The sequence below is a fragment of the Callospermophilus lateralis genome, chromosome 15 (assembly GCF_048772815.1).
Source record: "Callospermophilus lateralis isolate mCalLat2 chromosome 15, mCalLat2.hap1, whole genome shotgun sequence".
Lineage (NCBI taxonomy): Eukaryota > Metazoa > Chordata > Mammalia > Rodentia > Sciuridae > Callospermophilus > Callospermophilus lateralis.
Window position 1 is genome coordinate 51,407,058 of NC_135319.1, and position 14,097 is coordinate 51,421,154.

At 50.4% G+C, this 14,097-nt stretch overlaps 1 protein-coding gene across 4 annotated transcripts in view; it reads left to right on the forward strand.

The window, feature by feature from the left end:
- The first annotated feature begins 965 nt into the window (after nucleotides 1-965).
- The window catches only part of Tspan14 (tetraspanin 14), a 56,210-nt gene continuing 43,078 nt past the window's right edge, over nucleotides 966-14,097 (forward strand). Inside the window, exons 1-2 of one of the 4 annotated variants that reach the window (XM_076834972.1) lie at nucleotides 966-1,076; nucleotides 2,898-3,011. The gene's annotated coding sequence lies outside the window, so the exon portion shown is untranslated. Of the gene's footprint in view, nucleotides 1,077-1,192; nucleotides 1,277-2,897; nucleotides 3,012-14,097 lie in introns of those variants that run through there. The other 3 variants (XM_076834971.1, XM_076834974.1, XM_076834973.1) reach the window with 3 other exon arrangements.

Consider the following 14,097-nt stretch of genomic DNA (forward strand, 5'->3'; position numbering starts at 1 on the left):
CTGCCTCAACCTCCCAAATAGCTGGGCTTACAGATGTGCGGTGACTGTGCCCTCAGCCTAGTAAGATTCCTGTTATGCATTGCCAGGCAGAGCAACTACCTGATCCTCCGTCCCCTCTATGAGTTTAAGCAACAGCTGTGTGCCTGTGCTTCACTTTACAAGTAGGGAGGCCGATGCTAGGAAGGTCAGCCTTTTCATCAGGAGATGCATGCCAGCAGGGTGGATCCCCTTGCATACCTGTCTGTACTTCAGGTCTCCCTGCCGCCAAGAATCACCTCAGCCACCTCCTCATCATAAAGGTGAGGAACAAATCTCAGCAGGAGATACAAAGAAAGCGTGGTATTTTTAGCATCAAGGCTGGAAGGAGCGAGTCCTTAGCGTTCTGTATGCAAAGAAATAAAAATCTTAATTTACCATCTCTTCTTTTACAGACTACCCCCACCTTGGATTTCCAAGGCCGGGCAAGAACGCCTTCCATCTTCAAAACAGCCATTTTCCTAATCCTTCTCCCACCTCTACCCAGTCGCCCTGAGCATCCCTTGAGATGTGGCCTCCCACAGCTCGCTGTTCTCCGCTGGGGCCAAGCCTGGGGCAAGGCCGGAGAGGCGTTCGCGCAGCGTGTCTCGGCCGACTGCTCGCTGTGGCCACAAACGCCCGCCCAGGGTCCAGGCTCCGCCTGCGCCGCTCACCCACCGCGAGGGCAAGGACCAGGGCTGACCCCAGCCTAGGGCACCGCCCAGAGTCGGACAAAGGGGCGGGTCGGCGATCCGGCCTCACAGCTTGGGGTGCTCCAAGAGCTGGAAGGCGGGGCGGGGCGGGGCGGGGCGCGGCGGGGGCGGGTCGATCCGCGGAGGGCGGGGCGGGGCGGGGCGGGGCCAGGCGCGGGGCCGCACCGGGCGGCGAAGGGAAGCGGCGCCCCTTCCTTCGCCGGCGCCAGGCGCCGCGCCCCCGGCCACGCCCCTCTGCGCCCCGCCCCCGCCGCTTGGACGGCCCGAGTCGCGCCCTCCCGCCTGGCGCTGCCGAACTTGCTCTAACTTCCTCGGCCGACCGGGCCGCGCCGCCGCTGCCGCGCCCGGGTGAGTATCGCGCGGAGCCCCAGCCGAAGCGTCGGGCCCTGCCCCCCTCATTGTCTGAGGCCGAACTCCCCAGTCAGCGTCCACCGGAGACAAGGACTGCTCCCCAGATTCCCGCTCTGTCCCTCAGACTGCCTCCTCGCCTGCCCGGGGGCGGCCCCGCGGGCGGCGCTGGCTTTGTCTGCCTGGATCGCCCGCGAGAGGTTGGAGGCCGCGGCCCGGACCCTGCGGAGCCGAACTCAGGCTCGGGGCGGAGTGAGAGGCGCGGCGGGTGATCCGGCTGGCGCTTCTGACTCAGTCGCCCTGGCCTCCTCCGGGGACGGGCGGGGGTGGGAGTACCCTGCGAGGGAGGGGCTGGATTCCCGCCGTCGCTCCGGGCTCGGCTTTTCCCCAGCAGCGAGCCCCGGGGTGGGCGCTCTCTTCGTCTCCGTAGCCAAACACCTCGACACCCGGGAGCTAGGGTCGGGGTTGAAGGTGGAGGGGTGGGTACAGGCCAGTGAGGGCTGCCCCCTCCCCCTGCTCAGCGATGGGTGTTCTCCAAGTCGCGCACGCGACTGTGCGTCCGACTCTGCTTGGCCCCGGCTTGGGGCTGCCGGAGTTTGAGTACGTGGAGACCCAGCTTCCCCGTGCTTGGAAGCAGAGCCCTACCCCCCGACCCCTGACCTGGCCTAAGCTTTGGCCGGGTTGGTTTTGTGGCTCATCCCAGCTTGCTGCTCCGTCCCCGTTGCGGAGGTTAGGAAGTTTGCGTGTGTGTATGTGTGTGTGTGTGTGTGTGTGTGTGTGTAGGGACGTTGGCCTTGGGACCACTTAAACGTGTGTCTTGGGAACTTAAAATTGGCCTCCGTAGAAAGTCGGAGTTTGGGGAAGTCATGAGCCCGTTGGTATTCTGGCGCTGGCCACCAAGCCGTGGTGAGTACTAAATAACTGTCCCTGGATGCTGGTCTGAGGACTTCATGCCAGAGAGTGTAGGGCTTTGAGTTGGAGCTTCTGCAGGTGTGCTGAGAGCCAGAATCTGCTCTACAGGAGGTCACTCTTGAGCTGGTGTGTCAACTGTATGCCAAATCCTCAAAGAAGCCTTCACCCTGCCCCTTGACCTGGAAGTAGAAGTTAGTGCCATCTGAGTGCTTGGGCCACCCCTTCCCTTTTGTGAAAGGAAACCTGGAGATCCACATTCAGCCAGTACAGTGGTTGGTGGAGGCAATTTTCCTTTCAGGGATGCTCCTGGGTGCTGGCACCCTCAGAATGAAGGCCAGATTCCATCATGGCTCCATATTGCCTTCTAGCCCCCCTTCCTCAACGGTCCCTAAGCTTTGTGTCCCATTCCGAGTGTGTGTGTGTGTGTGTGTGTGTGTGCACGCACACGCGTGTGCTTGCAGTGCGATTGCAGTGCCATTGCACTTTGCCACACTAAGGGGTTGAACCCAGGGCCTCACACCATGCTAGGCAAATGCTCTACCTCTGAGCTATACCCCCAGGCCCCATTCTGAAGATTTCTATTGTTTCGAGGTCAGACCTTAGAAACCAGGCTATCAGATAAATTTTCCCTCATTCTCATTGTGTTATCCTTTGTTGCACTCCACCTTCAGGTGAAGACTTCTTTGATGTGTCAGTCTCTTCCTTTCATTTCTGAACTCCACTACTTGGACCACCTAATATGATCTGGCACTGTTGCAGGCAGTGTTCTAGGACTAGTGATTCCCTGACCATCTGTAAAACCTGTGTGGTCTTAGAATCCAGGCTGGACTTAAGTAGGTGCCCAGTAGTGTTTATTGATTTGAGTTTAGCAGCATCAAACAGGAATTTGAATCATGGATGCCTCTGCAGGTTTGTGGCTGCTCCCAGGAAGAAAGGGCATGGAGGAGAGGGGGCTCCAGAAGTGTTGTCTGCCCAGGGAAGATCCACCCCTTTTTTAGCAGCTGTGCTAATCTCTTAGGACAGGTGAGGACTGCTCCTCCCTTTGCATGTTTGGGAGTGGGAGGATGAAGCTCATGCCTTGCGTGGGAGGGGAGGGGCCTGCTTTGCAGGTTTTGGGAGTGAAGTTCCCAGGGAGGCCAGGGTGTATGGAACCATTTCCTGAGGCCTCATTCTAGGTCACAATGCGCTCAGGGATTTGACCTTGTTTAACTTCAGTTGAGTAGAATTCATTTTGGCAGCACCTACGAAGTGCCATTGTGCCAGTCCTGGGAAACCTTTGCTGGTGTACAATCTAGGAAGGTTTTGGAGAAGCTTACAGCAAATATGTGGCAGGTTTAATATTGATAGTAATAGTGACTTTGTTGAGGCTTAGTATTTACTGAGACTTAAACCAGTAAACTATCCTAGTTTTACTTATATTAACTCATTTAATCCTTGAAACAACCCAGTGTGAGATGATATTAACCACCTCATTTTACAGATAGGAAACAGTGGTCAAGAGAGGTCACAGAGTAACTTAGCTTGAGTTTTCAATTTGAGCTGGATTTCCTGATTGCTAATTGGAAACAGGCATTACTTAATGCTGTCCTCCAAGAAGTGATTAAAATTGATTAATATACTGAACAAACCTGGCCACAGCAGAAAGACTAAGTTCTTACTGGGGAGTTGCCTTTATATCCCTGCATCAGAAAGCATCTTGGGAGTCTAACACAGCCTGGGCACACAGCAGGTATCTCCAGATCCCTGCTGATTGACTGCTGATATAGCTTATGTGGTAAGGACAGATAATGGGAAAAGTGACTGAAAAGTCACTGCTTATATCTGTCTAGAGAGATCAGGGTTTGATGGTGGTAACAACAATCTCAGAGGCTTAAAGCAACAAAGGTTTATTTCTCATTCACTCTACATATCCATTGCCTGTCTTTATGTTGTCCTCATTATAGGACCACATATGGTACTATACGGATTCATTGGAACATTCCTGGCCACTTGAACAGAGGGATAGAGAGCATGATGAATCCTCCCCTGATTCTTAGCCTATCTGCCTAGAACTGGTATTTCATTGGCTGAAGCAAGTCACATGGCCATATTTACCTGCGAAGTGGGGAGGAGATAGAATCAGAAACATTTGGTGAATAGCATTTATGCCCAACACTTGCTTGCCACTGTTCCTTCCTCTGTGGTTTCTTCCCACAGAGGGGATCCTCTTATCATTGTATGTATCTATGTCACCAGGAACAGTAATCATGAATTAGAGAAGCACCATTTAAGTTAAAGATGAATTGAGGTGCTACATTTGAAAGGCAGAGGTATGGTAAACAAAAATGCATTTCAGGATAGTAAGAGGTGGTCTGCAAAGGCACTTTGCTCCTCTGGTCCTGGGTAAGTTACTTGAATTCCTGAATATTATTTTGCTCATTCATTAATTCATCCATTCATCCAGAAGCTCAAGAACCAGTGGCAAGTTTCAGGTCAGAGGTTCTTACTAAGCACATGCTCAGGTCCCAGTCCACTGCTAGGGATGATGATACCTGCTTTTTGCTGCTGAGTCCCAGTAGCCTTTTAAGAGAAATATTATTATCCCTGAGAAGTTAAGACAGCTCCTGTTCTACTTCACTGCCCTGGCTTGTGAGTTCTAGGATATCTTGTACTTCCTATCCCGCCTAGATGTGGCTAGCCACCTTTCCTTGAAGCAGGAACAGGTAGAGTTACCTCTGGCAACTGTGCCCTCCCCCTTCCCTTTTTGTATTCTGAGGCTGAGCTTGCAGGCCTAGAAGTTTGGAAAGGAGTGTTTGTGTGGAGAGGTAGGTAGCTGGAGGGTGGACTCATTGGCAAACAGGATTGAGTGTGGGGCTGGGATGGTTCTCTGGAACCATCTACTAGAAGGGATTAGAAAACATAGATGATGTTAAAAAGCGAGCTACACTGAAGTTCTTCTTTTGTGCTTCATTACCTGCTTGGTTTCTGGTGACATCCAATATACCCCACAGACAATGGGAATGGTGGAGAGACCTCAGGTTCTTCTGCATTATGGCTAACTCACTATCCTTAGGCATATTTTCTCCTTTTGCAGATCCTCTTTTCCCATCTGTGGAATGGAGGAACAAGTGATTGTGATCTCCAGCAGTTCCCACTCTTGGCTGGCCGTCAGAGTCCCCAGGGGGCTGTGTAGACTGGTGATTTGAAACTCTTGGGCTTAGAGAATGCCAGTATTTTGGGTTTGCTTTCCCCAAACCCAAAAAGCAGTGTCTTCTCTGACTGTGAAGAGCATAGGGTTTTGTAGTCTCCCACTCATTTCTCCCTTAACCGCATATGTTTTTCATTTGGATAGAGCAAGTAATTGTGTTGGTTAGCACAGTACCTGGCTAGTGGGCATTGTTCAGGATCTCTGGTGATTCAACATGAAGATGACTGGCACCAACCAGCTCACAGAGTGGGCAGTGGGGAGGCCAGCTTTCAAGTTGTGTCTAATTTCTGACCAAGTGTCCTAGATCACAGTTTTACATTTTCTCCTCTGGATAGAGAAGCAGAATCAAATCTGCCTTCTCGTCTCACTGGGTTGCTTTGAGGTGTGAATAACACTTCAGATTTGAGAAACTGGGTCCAGAGCCCGAGTCAGGCCTGATATTCTGTTTGGGACAGTGCCATCTGTCTGGAGGCTCTCAGCAAAATACTTACCAGCAGCTGATTCTGGGAACCCCACTTCCTCCACTCTTGGGCCTGGTAGGGTTGGGTGGAGCTGGGCGGGGCTGTGGTTTTCTCTTAGGAGGCAGCAGGCCTGTAAGTGGGCCTCGACAGACCAGAGTTGAAACCTTCACCTCCTGAGGTCTGTCTGCTTCCCTCTTTGAGCAACAGGGTAAAGACCTTGGCTAGATAGCTGGAGAGGCAGGCTCCTCTCTCCTTGAGCTCTGTCAGCCTGCACTGGATGACTGAGAGCCATGACAGTTGTCTCAGTTGGTTGCTGGGATCCTAGTAGGAGGTGGGCCTCTAGTGCTGCCTCAGACTGTGTTCCCTGGCATTAGGCAGACCTGAGTTTCCGCTGTTGGCATGGGTAAGATTTGGGGAGGGGCCAGAGCAAGGGTGCTGGTAAACCCTTTCTGGGTTTTCCCTGAATATGTGTGCCAGTTCTTGGGCCTATGCTCATGTATGCCACAGAGCCCAAGGAGCACTCAAAAAAGAGGCTTTGAGGAATTCACAACTCTGACATTCAGGAGAGGGACCCACACAGCATCTTGAAGGGAGTGAGTGCCCCTGACTTTTTTGTCTGTATTCTGAGGTGTCAGAGTCCTGATCCTGTGAGGGCCCAGGGCAGTAGCATATCCAAGGACACAAAGTCCTTAGGCAGGGTCTTGAGTCTAAGGCATCAGAAGAAGATGTCACCTAACTTTCAGTTTGGGGCCTCCCAGGAAGGATCAACTGGGCGCCATAAATTCACTGCAGCAATTCAGGCTGTGATGGGGCTCAGGACAGCAAGAGTACGTACCCAGTCTGAGGGGCACTTAGCTGTGCTGAGTGCCCCGCTCCACAGAGAGGCTGTAAATGCCCACTGAGTAACAATTATCCATCTCCGTGATCTCCCTGGTGCCTAACCAGCCTGCAGGGTAGTAGTCTTGTTTCAGTCCTTTGCCCCAGTCAGAAAGGGGTGTATTCCTGAGGCTTGCAGGGGGATGCCAGCTCTAACCCCAGTTGAAGTGTAGGGGACACTGGGTGAAGAGTGGGAGTTGATAGGTCTGGGAAGCTTTGGGGAGCTCTGAATGGTTCAAGAAAAAAATTATTCTGGCACTTGTTTAAACAGTTAGGCAAACTATTCAGGACAATGGCAATGGGATTTTTAGTAAGGGAGAGAGATTGGGCTCAACTCCAAATTCAACAAAGGAAGAGTGGGTCTTCACAGCTAAGGAACAGTGTGTGGGGGACCTGGAAAATTTCTAAGAAGAAAGGATTTTTTTTTTTTTTTGTAAATGATGTAACAGGATTCTTGCTGAAGGTAGGCCCAAGTGATTATATATTAACTAGTGAATGGTGGCAGATGAGGCACTTGATTGGATATTGGGAATAAACCAACTCAGCAGGATTTTTGCTAATACTGGGCTCTTTTAAGATAGAGACAGAAGCCGGAGGTCAGAACTAGTTCAGCAGAGGGCTCAGAGGATCTGACTAAAAAGTTTGATGAAGGACAGAATTGTTTTCAGTGTCCCATGACCAGCAGTGACCTGTATTTAGCTTGTCCATAGTTCTTGCTGTAGTCTAAGCTCATGACCACTTACCCCTGTCCCACAGGAGTGGTCTTTCCTTGTGGGTGTCCCTTCTCATAAGAGTCCCTCATTGTTTCCAGAACCTTGGTCTTTTTATTTTCACCATCTACTGGTTCCTTATCTCTTGGCTTCCTCCCTACTAGCCTGCTGCACCCAGGAAGCAGGCTAGTAGGGAGCTTCAAGGAATTAATGGACTCCAAGGAAATGAAGATTAGTGGGCTCCAAGGAAATGAAGACCAAGACTATAGTCTGGGTCTTCATTTCCTTGGAGCCCACTAATCTTACACAGCGGCATCTGCTGGCCAACCAACCCTTGCCACTTTTCTCTGGACAGCTCCATCTGCCAGGCTTCCAAAACTGAGTTGCTTGCATTTCCTGCTGTCCAGGTCTGGTCTAGCAAACTGGTCTGACAACTTTGTGCCCCACCCCTCTCTCAGCCTAGTGCTGTCTCTTTTTTCTGAGCTGGGCCCAGGGAGGTGCTGTGCAGATCTTTTCTCTGACTGGGCTGAGGATACTTTCTGTTCTGGGTCCTCCTGGTGTGAGCTCCTGGGTGTTCTGCCTGTGATAACCCCACAACTCTTTTCCCTGTATGAGGCCTTTGGATCCTTGCATCCAGTCAGCCTGGCTCCTACTGCTCCATGAGCCGTGCTCCCCCTGGTTTTCTGTTTGCCCTTCCACTTACTTGGTCAGGCTCTGCCCCTTACCAATCAGGGTAGGCTCCCACCTGCCTCCTTGAGAAGATGGTGTGTTTGGTCTTGGCCACTCTCATCTCAGAAGTCAGCGTTATAGGAACCAGGCTGCCTGTTTGTAGGGAAAACCTGTTGGCTGCCTGTAAGGACCTACCTATCTCCCAAAGGCCAGTGTTGGGCTTCCACCCTTGCAGGGGAAGAATGGTGACACAGCCCTGCTTTCCTCAGCCATCCTGCCTCCCACACGCTTTGTCTCCTTGTCATAGTTGCTTCCTGTGAAATACAAACAGTGTGTAAACAGGATAAGTTTTGAGGGGGGATGCCAAGAAAAGAGTCAGTGTGGTGTTGGGGCATTCGTTCCCTATGGCCCTGGGATGCTGAGAAAAATAGGAAGAGGGAGTGGCGTGTGCCCAGGCACAGGGGTGGACGGGCAGTTTAATTCAGAGCCTGAGTTGTGAAGCTGCCTGAGGGTAGTCCTGTGAGCTTCCCTCTGGGAGGCAGGTGAGGTGGTGGGGGCAGGTGCAAGCCTCAGTGTCACAAGGTATACTATGGAGAATCAGTGCCTCTCAGGGGTGGGGATGGGACTGGAGAAGTGCTGGACTTGGTCTCATGCAGGGTTGTGGGATTTCAGGTTAAGACCTGCCCAGGACTTGCACTGAGCCCATCCAGGGGATCAGGATCTTGTTCCCCCAAACTGAAGTCTGAGGGCTCCAAATGCCAGTGTGGTTCTGCTTGTGAGCTCTCATTTGTGCTTGTTAATTTGGAGGTTACTTGTTGAACACATAACAGTCATCAGAAAGCATCTTAGAGAAGGGGGAGCCAAACATGCACCTGCCCTCTCTCTAGCCTCCTTTCTCTGGCCTGAGCAGCCTGTGAACTTGAGACCATTAGGAAATTATGCCTGTGCTGGTATCCCCAGGGATACGGTGGAGCATTCTTTACATGGAAAGGTTTTGCTTATGGCCATTCCCTGCCCTCCAGTTCTCTCCCCAGATGGTCTGGCCATTCCTGGCACTTAATGGCCATTGTGTCATATCCCTTAGCAGCAGGAGAGTCTGGGACTGTTTTTGTATTATTCCTTTGGGGCCAAATCACTTGGAGGAAATACATCAGTGCTTCTGAGTGCAGAGTATTGATAGGCCAGCTAAAGAGGGCTTTTAAACAACATATATGTATCTCTTTAGCAAGAGATAGATATACAAATGCATCGTACAACTCCATTTTGTAGCTTTCATTTCCTGAAGGTACATGGAGTTTAGTGGTTAAGGGATTAGGATTTTGGAGAAATTGTTTTTAGCTTGTCCTTGGAATTGGGCCAGGCCTAAAAATCTGTTGAAATAGGTTTCTTTAGCTGCTAAAATGGAGATGGGATTATAACATTAGGACCTTGAGCCTGACTAATGACTGGGGCCCTATAGGATCCCTGCTTGAATGCTTGGGTTACAGACAGACAGACAGATAGACACACACACATAGTGCCCGGACCTTGAGTCCCACAGATGATCCTTGGTTTGTCATAATTTCTTTTCTGCTTTTATCAGAGCCTGTTTGTGCTCTTCTTAGGCAAACTTACTATTTTGGGACTTGGGATGGAGTTGTAAGCAGGGACTCCAAGTTGCTTGGGGGTTGGCACTCTCCTCCCTCCTTGCCCAATCTCTTCTTCCTCCCTTTCTTCTTGCCTCCCCTCCCCCATCCCCTCTCTACTCCTTGTTCTCAAGAGATATCACAATCTGTCTGCAAAGCTGTAGGTAAAGTTTTTTTGTGCCTCCAGCCACAGAATTTAGGTGTTTTAAATGTTACTTTAGGTTTAACTTTTTATCTTTTAAAAATATATATGTGATGAAAAACACAGAGCAAAGATATAATGAAAATTCATATTTTCTTTGTCCCCAATTGTGCATACACATACCCCTCCTGCCCCAGGGGGCCCTTGGTCACCAGATGTTCTGTGCCTAGTCAGGCATGTCTGTACTCCTCTCTAGCTTATTCCCTTGGTGGTATACTAATTATACTGTTCTGCACTTACTGGTTTTTTTCACTCTAAAACTTATCCTGGGATTATTCCATTTTAGTAGAGTTTAGTCCATTATTTTTAAAACAGTAGGTCATTCTGCTGAATAGTGACTTTTGACTCACTTCACTAGTCCCCTGTTGACAGACATTGAAGTTGCTTTCAGTGTTTTGTTTCTGCAGGGTATCATATACATGTTGGCTGGCTATGAGATTAAGGCATTGGGTGCTTAACAGGAAGGAAACACTCCTTCTTCCAAGAGGGAGAATGGAAGTTTCTGAGGATTTCTTCTAAAAGGATCTTATATTTTTGCAATCTGGTTCACATCCCAGCCTGTCTTTGGTTCACCTCAGGCTTGCCTGTCTCCATGAGTGTTATGTTTGTGTCCCTTGGCTGAGCCCTGTGGGTCATGAGGCCTGTGCATCCAAAAGTGTGACATAGGAGTGTGAGGAGGCAGCCAGAGCGAGAGAGGGATCTGAAAAGAGAAAGGCAGCTTCTCACATGTGGGTTTGAGCTGCCTCTGGGGTTTGCTGGACCTGGGTGGGTGTGAAGAGGGAGCCTTGGTTGAGAACCACGCTGGAGCTGGCCTGCTTTCAGAAGAGCAGGTCTAGGGGTTAGTGTGAGGATCAGGCCTGCTGCTCTGGGGTCCCTGGTATCCTGCCTGCTCTGGCACTTGCCTAACATGCTGTGATTTTAAAAGTCTATGTAAAATGTGCCTGGGTAAATAGTAGACGGACTTTCTGTTTTGAGCAGGGACTTCTTTTCAGAGCAGAAACAGGGGGTAAGGCACAGAGTTTTTCCTTCCTGGGATGGATTAGGGGAGTGAGGGAGGGAGGATTGTCTCCACTGCCCTGGAAGAACTCTGGCTGTTGCCACTATGTGCCTCTGAGATGACCACAACAAGGGCAGGGCAGGAAACAAGGAGATTTTAAGGCTGGCTGTCAGATAGCCCCCTCACTAGACCCTGGCCTTTATCCCTGCCCTGGTTGTTCCTGCCCTGGCCCTTCTGTCCTGGCATGCAGAGAACTTCTCACCATTGCAGTCCAGAGTTCCCCATGCCAGCAGCTCTGTTGTTAAGGGCCCCAGTAGTACAGAGGTTTCTATTGTGTCTTGGTGGCTGCAAAGCCTGACCTGTGGAACTGAGGAGGTGGGGCCTGGGACTGACAGTGGAGCTATTCATGGGCTCTGTCCTGGTTTCCTGTTGCTTCCATTGTGGATTTTGGGGGGTGGGGACTAGAGAAGGAGGGGAGGGAGTGGCCAGGGCTGCTGTTGTTGCTGGCTGCAGGAACCCATTGTGCTCCTTAGAGGTCCACTCCAGACTGTCTTGAGCCACTCCTGGACCTCTCACTTTTTCTCAAACTCTGGGCCTTGCTATGCCCTCATGCCTGCCCTTTGTGGGTACCTCTGTCAAGATCCCTTTTCCTTTTACTGGAAGGAGCCCCAGTGCCAGGGGCCCAGCTGCCACCTACTCTGCTGCCTTGGGGAGCTTGTTTCTGCTTCATCCCCCCTGGCCCAGCTGCATCCTTGGGTGGGGGCCAGGCACATGCCTGGGTTGCTGTGAGTCTCACAGGGCCTCCACCTTCCTTTGTACTCTCCCGGTGTCCCTCATCCCTGCTCCAGCACTCAACTGCAGAAAAGCCTGCTCGCTGGCAACCCAGCCAGCAACCACCGCTGACTGAGCCACAGCCATTTTCCTTTGTTCTGCCATCTCCGGGCTCTTGAATCTCAGGCTGGCAGCAGGCGGCGGGCACGCTGCACCAGCGGAAGTCCTTACGACAGAAGTCTGCCTGCTGAGGCAAAGGCATGGCAGCCCCTGGCTGTACCCCATTTCCCTGCAGTGCCGAAGTTTCCTTTATTTACAGAGTTGCCCCTCTTATGAATCAGAATGATAGTAGCTTGTATGGTGAAAAAAAGAGGTCTCATCTGTTTGTGGCCACTGAGTGTGTACATGACAGAAAGAGCAGAAAGAGACTCTCTCTTTCTCCCCCCCCCCCCCAATACACATACTCACACACACACCCCAGAACTAGCCTTCTGGTCCTTGGCAGAAAAAGCCACTCCTGGGCACAGTGTGATCATCATTGAAGTCAATGTAGAAAGAGCTCTTAGCCACCAGTGGCGGGGTTGGTTGAGAAAAGTTTCTTTTTATTTTCATCTCTATGGTTGTGAGGATTTTTCATCTGGAGGGAACCGCCCCTCCCCCTTCACACTGAATTTCTCTTGTTCCTCCTCCCAGTTATTAGTGAGCAGAAGGAACATTTTCTCTGGGGGGGGTCTATCTATTTCCAGCCATGTGTGGTCACAGGTTGGGCCAAAGGCCACTTCTGTCACCCACCATATGATATCTCTTTCTGGAGTACCTGCCCCTGTTTTCTCTTTCTCCTGTTTTCTGAACTGTCCTAGAATCTGTAATAGTCACCAGCCTTTGAACTATAGAGTTGTTTTGTACAGAACATTTTTACTTTAACCTTTCAAAACCCACCCATGTGTAGATCAGCCTGACTGGCTGTCTTATCTGACTTTTTTAATCAGCCTAGTCTTACAAATTAGGAAGCAAGTCTCAGCCACAAAGAGGATTGCACCTTGGGGTGTCCTTATTTCAGCAAATATTGTAGCATCCAGGAGACTCAAAGCAAAAAGAGCTGGAACACAGATGCCACTTTTGAGGAGAGGGTAGTTCATGCATGGAAAAGGTCACACACATTGCTCAGGAAAGAGCACATGGAGACAGAGCCTGGCGTTTGCACTGGCTCCCTGGGTGACCTTGGCCAGTCCAGATCACTTGGCATGGGCCTCTGGCTAGAAGACAGGAGGACAGGTTGCTCAGATGAACTTTCAAAAGGTTTTAACTGTGACCTTTTTAGTCCTGTGGGCAGTCACTGCCAGGAACCTCTCTTGCCAGCTCAGAATCTTTGAAGAAAATGCCCTCAGATGGGATGAACAAAGGTCCTCTTTTCCTGGGCATTTCTTTTCAGATTCTTGAGGGACTGCAATGATCTTCTTAACTGAGATCTGGAAACCTGCCACCTTGAACCCAAACACATTGCCAGTTCTCAAGGGCTGTATGTGACCAGGGGTAAAGTCTTGCCTTAGACCTCAACTTGCTTTTTTCTTGGAAATGACATATTACTCTTATTCGTTATTATAGCCACCCCTCTCTTGTGAAGGGGGACCTGAGGAAAGGAAAGGAAAACATTTTATTATCTCCTGCCAAAGTGAAGACAGATGGTTCAAAGTAGAAATGAAAAGGTAAAGATACCCTCTGTACTGAAATAGTTTCTGTTTTTTACCTTAGTGTGCGGGAGGTGGGGGTTCAGTTTCAGTTTTTTCATTGTTTTGTTCACAGGTTCCAGGAGATAAAATGTTTTCTTTTTTTTTTTTTTTTGCTGCTGTTCCTTTGCTCCTTCAGCATGGGATTCTGGCCCTTTATCTGCCTTTCCCCACCCAGCCTCCATCCCCTGGTCTTCCCAGCCCTAACCAGTACTAACTGCCAGACCTCCTTGTGTCTGCTGCCCTCCTGCTTTCCTTTCATTGTCTTTGGGACCAGCCCATGCCACTACTCCGGGCTCTGTTTCTGCCAGCATGTCACTGGAAGCCTATGGTCTTGGAAGAAGTTCAAGGAACAGGGAGGCAGGGTTTGTTCATCTTTTGGTTAGAGTAGCGTTTGCAGTGGTGGAATGGGAATAAAAATAATCTGTGATGGCTAGGGCTGTGGCTCAGTGTTTGGTCACTGCAGAGCATTCGCTGGTCTCCAGATTTGATTCCCCAGCATGGCAAAAACAGCAAGACACCTGTGACAATCCAGTGGGATACCCTACGATAACTAACAAATTCCAAAATTAAAGTGTTTCTCAAGGAAAGCTGATTGCATCCTTGTAAATCAGTGCACAGTAAGGACATGCTTCACTTAATGGTTGGTTTCCTCCTGTGCATTGGTGTTGTGGCTTGTTCTCTGGCATCTCCCATCCTCTCTATTCAGAATGCCTCCCACAGGCTTGTTGATAGGCAGCATCAGCATCACCTGGGAGCTTGTTGAGACGCAGTCCTGGGGGCCTCACCCAGACTAGCTGAATCAGAATCTTTAACAGGATTCCCATATGATATGCATGCACTTTCACATTTGAAAAGCACTGGCTCATACACCTACCCTGTTA